The following is a 7179-nucleotide window of genomic DNA, read 5'->3' as shown; positions in this document are numbered from 1 at the left end:
CATCTTCATCATCACTGTCATCTTCTTCTCCTTCTGCTTCAGCCTCAATTTCTTTACCAAATTTATTCTTAATCTTCTTTAATAATTTGTCTTTCTTCTTCAATGTGGAAGCAGTCTTTAATTCCATGTTTATCTTTGATCTTACCACATCATAAGTGCCAAAATGTGGAGCACTTTTATCTGTTTCTTCTGCCAATAATGCAGTTATTGCTGCAGATGCCTCATCAATATTAATTTTATATCCAAATGGCCTTAGCCATCTTACCCTTGGTATTACTGCTTGAATATAGGTGAAATCAATGTCAACTAAGAAACATATATCATTAGTATTTTTTTCCACTAAGGAAACTGGTATCCTTGATCTTTGCTTCATGGATTTCTTGAAATCCTCAAAATAGCTTGTCATTAAGGTATCAAAAATTTCTCCCATCTGCTCTATATATTCATTAATTTGAGCAATAATGGTTATGTCATTCCTCCATGCCACTTTGCCAAAAGAAGGAAACTCATTCTGAACATAAAAGAATATGCAAACTAGGATTGCTCCAAATTTGCATTGAGTGCCCTTTGTTCTTCTTATGGCAGCTAGGTTTTCATTGATCTATTGTAGTTGCAGTTTTGCAAGATCATAAGTATGATCCTTTTTCACCAATTTCTAGCCTACATCTACTGCAATACATGGTACACTATTGAGTCTACTAGATTGGTAGAATTTATGGGCAATGACTCTAACAACAAACTCAACTAGAGGATCCTGTATGGTGTGGATTGTCATTCCTCTTTTGTTCCACTGGGCACCAGTGTTCTTTTCAATAACCTCCTTTGATTCACTTCTCAAAGTTTTGAACCGATCTAGGGTTGGGTACCCTATTACTCTATGTATGATTTCTTTTGCCAATTTGATGCGAGTATTTTCTAACCACAAATTTCCACCATGAATTCTACTCAGCACAAGTCTAACCCATTCTATTTTGAATACGGTGGGAAAGCTCAAAACTTGGGTTAAACCCTTTCTTTCAACGATTTTGAATTCATCTTTCAAGACTCCATCTACGCGCAATTTTTCATAAGCTTACCTTATTTCCATATCTCCTAGGGCACCTATCTTACAGTTGTAACATTTTCTCACATCTTGGACCATTACAACTTTTGGGGGAATTTGGGAGAGAGCTTTGGCTGGGTCAGTTTTGTAGGCAACTTCGGGAATGGGTCAAAAATCGGGTTTCTTGACCTCATTTGAAACTAATTGCACTTCAAAAGACTCTTTTTCCTCAGTTTTCTTCGAACTTGATGCCATTTATGCAAACTAGGGTTTTCACAACAAAAAGATACGAAACTACATAGCTCGGCACAAATGAAAATACCTTAAGATTGATGAAAAAATGTGTTGAATGAGGTTGCAATCTGCTTGAAATGCTGGATTCTTGCTATGAAGTCGCTTAGCTCTCTTTCTTCTTCTTTGCTCTTTGATCACGATGAGTAAAACTGATTGAAATCATGATAATATACCTTATTTCCATCGCATTAAATGCTCAACTGCCAACTCGACTTTTGAAGAAATTTTGACCTAACTCGGGTTGCACTACATTTCCACTTTGCTTGGCTCGGCATCAGTTATCAGCTCGATCACAGTTAAGAGCTCGGCATCTGTTGGGGTTTAACTTGGCATCCAAAGATAGCTCGGCAACAACATTTAGTTTTTGTCTTGACATCTTGTTTCATGCAGATTTATACTTTGCATGGCTTCTTTATCTTGGGACTGATGTGAGATATAGCTTTGTATATTAGTCCCATATACTCCTCGTGCTTAGTTCGATGAAGTGTGATCACTTGACCCATTGGATGAAGTGATCCCTCCACTTGATGTGTTGCACTCATCTTTCTTTTTCCAAGTCTTATTCATTTGCCCCCTTATCTTTTCGACATCAATCTTTTCTTTTCCTTTGTTTTCTTCAGTCTTGGGTGCCTTTGATATTGTAGGACAGTTTCTGCTGATATGACCAATTTTCAAACAACTGAAATAAGTAGTTTGATTCAACCATCTTTTGTAGTTCCCTCTAAAATGTGTTCTTATGCAGTTCTATGTATATGTCCATATTCTTGACAATAATGACAACTATATTTGGTATTGTAATCCCAATGATAATGACTTTCATTCCCTTCTATTTTTGCTGGTTGATTTGATGTCCACATAGGTTTTGATCTGCATTCAAATGCCCTATGTCCATACTTTTTGCAATTATAACAATGTCCATCAAATCTCCGAGTCCTTGTGACATTGGATCTGCAATCTTGTGTCATATGTCCTTGCATGTTGCACTTGTGACAGAAACTTACTCTTGGGTGTGTTTGATTGATTGAATCTTCTACTCCTGCACACATTAGTTGTATGTCCCTTCTTATTACAGTAATGACAAGTGGGTTTTGAATTCTTACCTTTGTCACTTCTTTGTTTAGCACTCTTTGATGATTCCCCAACTTCAGTGCTATTGTATCCTAGTCTTGATGTATCATGGGTAGATTTTGGGGATTTTAGCAACTGTTCAAAATACTTGATGGCTTCACTTGACTTGTTGAGATTCTCTGCTACCTCTTTTTCTCTGTTCAATTCATTCTACAATTGTTCATTCTGCATCTTCAAAGTAGAGATCTCAATATCTTTCACATTAAGTTCATGATGAAGGTTCATCATTTGGGCAAGTGTATCCATCTGCATGTTTGAGATCCTTGTCAATTCAGTACATTTTTTTTCAAGTCTGTTTGCAAGATTTCTTTTGTCATTTTTCATCATGACTTTATCTTCAACTGCTCTTTTCTTGTGTTCACTGATTTCACATATCATTATGGCCTGTGACTCATGTTCCATCTTGAGAGATCTTATCTCATCTGCTTGAACTTTGTTTTTCTCCATCAGTTCTGCTATTGCTGCATCAAACTATCTTCGTTGGAAAATATGTTGGTAGTATCAATCTCCTTGTAGTGTATATCATTTTCAGCTATGGATAGATCCTTCCTTTTTTTTTAATGAGTTTCTCAACTTGTTTCTAAATTCCTCCAAGCTATGCAGAGCAAGTTACACATCTATCACCTGATTTTCAATGATCTTTCCAAGTTTGAAAGCTTCCATCTTTAGATATTTTCCTCCAAGTTGTTAGGCTTTTCCTTGTGAGAATCTGGATGCTCTAATACCAATTGTTGGAATATTCAAATATGGAAAGAGTACTTATGAGGGGGGGGGGGGGGGGGTGAATCAGAAGTATCCCACTTTAACCAATAAAACTTTTAGGTGAAAATAAATTGCATGCATGTAAATACATCAAGTAAACATAAAATTAAGATATGCATCAACAACTCATAACACTAGAATTTGGTAACCCAGAAACCCTCCAGGAATAAGAAGGTAAAACTGGGGTGGGGATGATACCCACAAAAATTACTACATCAATATTGTTCAACCACTTCTGATGGTCTGCCCTGTTAAAGGCTTTACACTGTATTAATAGTGACCTGGTTAGAGGCTTTACAAACACTTTACATTAAGTGTCACCCTATTAAAGGATTTAATCATCTATTTAAAGGATCTACAAAATAGTTGTTAAGCTAACCTATCACCATAGGATTTTCATTCTAATACAATTTCTAGAAAGTATTAGGTATAATGAACCTGATAGATTACAATCCTTGATTGCTGAATGCAGGCACCTGTTCCGCTTTCTTTGATCTTGATCCTTTGTGATCTGATAACCCTTTCTTCTGAAAATATATTTCCTTGTGCACCCTTGTATGTCCACTCATATCTTTTACAATGAAATTCCGTCTTCCTTATAAAGACATTTGAGGATTTAGGGTTAGGTATGGATCTACGATCCATATTCAATCTCCATTTTCTGCTTATTATTTGCACTTCTTCCATTGGTTGCATGTCTTCATCATTTTTCTTATTGGCTACATGTAGATTGCATAGGAAAAATAAAAGATTTGATCTTATCATTAAATCCTTCGAGATTTACCTTATGTCAACTACAAAAAATGTTTGCATCATATTTTGTGCAATTAAAAACTCTTATGCTGATATTCTGAGTCACTCGACACCTGAAGTCTTTCCTAACTTGACATTTTTTGTGGCTCGGCATGCATGGTGTACTCGGCTCCAATATAGAGTAGGTAAGTGTATTGGCACTCAAGTGTCAAAAACCATTATGAGGTTAACAATCTCCCCCTTTTGACATGAGTGACAAAAACACTTAACTGACCTTATGAGTACATTTACTAATCTGATTGGTATATACAGAGTTTAAAGAAAACTTGTTCAAAATTTGTAACTTACAATATATACCTCAAAAATTTTGTAACTCCCCTTGAGTTGATTGTGCCTTATCTGTCCTCTCAACTGCCTAGGAGCTTTGAATTAGTGATTGTGCCTAGAAATCCATCTCTGTTCATTCGAGAAAACATCACTTTTTACCAAGAATGGCTGAAAATGGAGACAACATTCACTTCCTTCTTTGGTGGAGAGGCATCGTGGAGGACCCCTTCAAGGACTGGCTCATGCATTACATCCAAGTCTTCAATGCATACATTCAACTGGGTGTTGAATTTGAAGACCTCGAAGCCCTAGATTTTTGTTTTCCAAACTTAGAGAAATCTAGTAGGGCAAGGATCAGTTTTGAGTTCCCTCTAGGCTCCAATGCTAAAGACCTAAAGGAAGTTGCAAAAATAATAATGGTGAACTAGAAGAGGGAAGGAGAAAACTAGTTTAGGAGTGCTCTTGCATGGACAATTTTTTGGGATAATTGTGCTGGCCTTCGTTTTTGTGCTCCTAGGTCAGCTTGGAGTAGTACCTCATTCTCTACTAGTTTATCTCTATGGTCATTAGTTGTATCTATTATTGGTTAAATTTTAGTATTGTTTTAAGTTAGGGTAACCTCTTTAAAATGAGTTCTTAGCCCTTCAAGGATCTTCAGAATTGGGCAGATGTAATTTTGTTCTATCTATATATTTTATGGGCTCTTTGATTTCTAGGTTTTAGTCTTTAGTAGCATTCCCAAAAGCCAGGTTTTAGCTAGTTATGATTTTGGTAGCCAGGGCTCGATCTTTATATTTTGGCATCAATGTAATACTTATATATATTAATATAAATATATGTTGATCCTTAGCTCTTCCTTTTTTAGCTACCCTATGTATTTTGTTGGGCCCCTGTTCTAAGAATCTGGCATCTATTTGTTAGTTTCTACCACAAATCAATGAATGTTTTAATTATAAGAATATTGAATCTAACTAGTAACACTATCAGACCTAACATCATCAGTTTCATGTATCTTGGCATTTCTTTAGGCTCTTCTTCTTAGTATTTCTTAACTTATCATTTGTCCGCTTTTCTACTATCTTTCCCTCCTTATTCTTGGTTTTCTCATTATTTTAACACTGATATTAGCTCACTTTACTCACTCATCTAGTAGCAATTCATTAAGATTCAAAAAGATGATAGACATATATTTAATAACAAACAGGTTTAATACATGAGTAACATAGTATAGAATATAAACACTAGTAGCATAATCAAATATATGTTAATTGGTAATCAATGCAGATCTATAGGAGGCAATCATACTTAGTGATTCATTTATGATAAAAATAGATAAAGAGAGACTTATTTTAACAAATTGAATATTTTATTTAGAAGTAACAATTAACATGGAGTATTAAGTGTAGTTAATGTAGAATAGAAGGATATGAAATTATTCGTTCTGTATGTAGCCTTGTTAATCTTATCCTCAAATTAGAGTACTCCTTCCCAAATCTACATGGATCACTCCCCCCCATTCTCTTTAATGTATGCAGATGTATAAATTTTCATTGTATAAAGGAAAATTGACCTTGGTCAAAATATTTAGAATTGGGGTATGCCCCTTTTACTTATATAATCTAAAAAGAACTTCGGTCCTAGGCAAGACTGGAGGTTTTCTTCTCTATTCTTTCCTACCAGTGCCTATTTGAATGAAGATTCTTGTACATTTTAATTTATTAATATAAATCATTAGACATCAATTGTTTATCAATCATATATATATATATATATATATATATAATTCAACAAATCTATTAAGAATTAAATTAAATAATATATAAAAAAGGTATCTAATAGAACTTTATAATAAAAAAAACCAAATACAAAATAAACTTATACTATATTTTAAAACTTAAAATTTAATCAATGATACTATGATATTTTCATTTAGATTAATTTAGTATAAAAGGTAGAAAATATTACATTAATTATATTATTTTAATTTTTTTTAAAAAATAAATATTTTTTAAAAATTAAAATAATAAATAATATCTACCTATAAAATAAAATATATACTCACATAAAAAATCCTTTTAAGTTTGCTAAACAAAACTTCATACTTAAAAAAAAAAATGGTCATGTTTGCATCTTTGTTCTTTGTGGAAGATATATATAATTGTTATTTGTGTAAAAGATATTTGATAATAAATATTAGATAATGTCTCAACAAAGTTTATTTACAAATTGTGAGCACTATCAAGTGTCTCTCCTAAAATCCATGTATATAACCTCAAACTCATTAGCCAATTGATACAAAATAAATAAATTATTGAACAATTTATAACTTAAAAATTTCACATGTTCAATTTTTTTTATAGATAAAACTATTTTATGAATAAAAATTCTTAATATAATTTGTTGAGATAAGTTTTATTAATAACTAGTTTTAATAAAACTAAGTACAATAATATATAGCCTTCAACAAATACTAAAAAGTAGATTACAAAGAGTCTTAAAAAAATCTAACATTATTACTGTTGGAGTTAATATTATTTATCATCAATATTATTCAAAATTATTTGATCACAATGTAATTTTATAAGAATTTAAATAAACATTTCTATTTTTACAGCTATGGGGTTATTGTTGATCATTTTAGGCCCCCCCCCCCCCCCCGATTTGTTTTTAATATATTTCCATCAGATGTTATGATCTTACGATAGGGATCAATGGTGTAAGGTTGAAAGCATTCTTTGTTGTCTCTCTCAATGATACAAAGTAAGATTGGTGGGGAGTTGTAAGGATAAATGGTAAGTCTCTCAATCTTATGACACCTAGATTATCGTAGCAATTCAGATATAAATGGAAATCCCCATTGTCATAACATTGTA

This window comes from Cupressus sempervirens, chromosome 4 (genome assembly GCF_028749045.1).
Source record: "Cupressus sempervirens isolate cs-2001-9-10 chromosome 4, ASM2874904v1, whole genome shotgun sequence".
Classification (NCBI taxonomy): domain Eukaryota; kingdom Viridiplantae; phylum Streptophyta; class Pinopsida; order Cupressales; family Cupressaceae; genus Cupressus; species Cupressus sempervirens.
The sequence above is the reverse complement of the archived record's forward strand: the minus strand, read 5'-3'. Positions refer to the sequence as shown.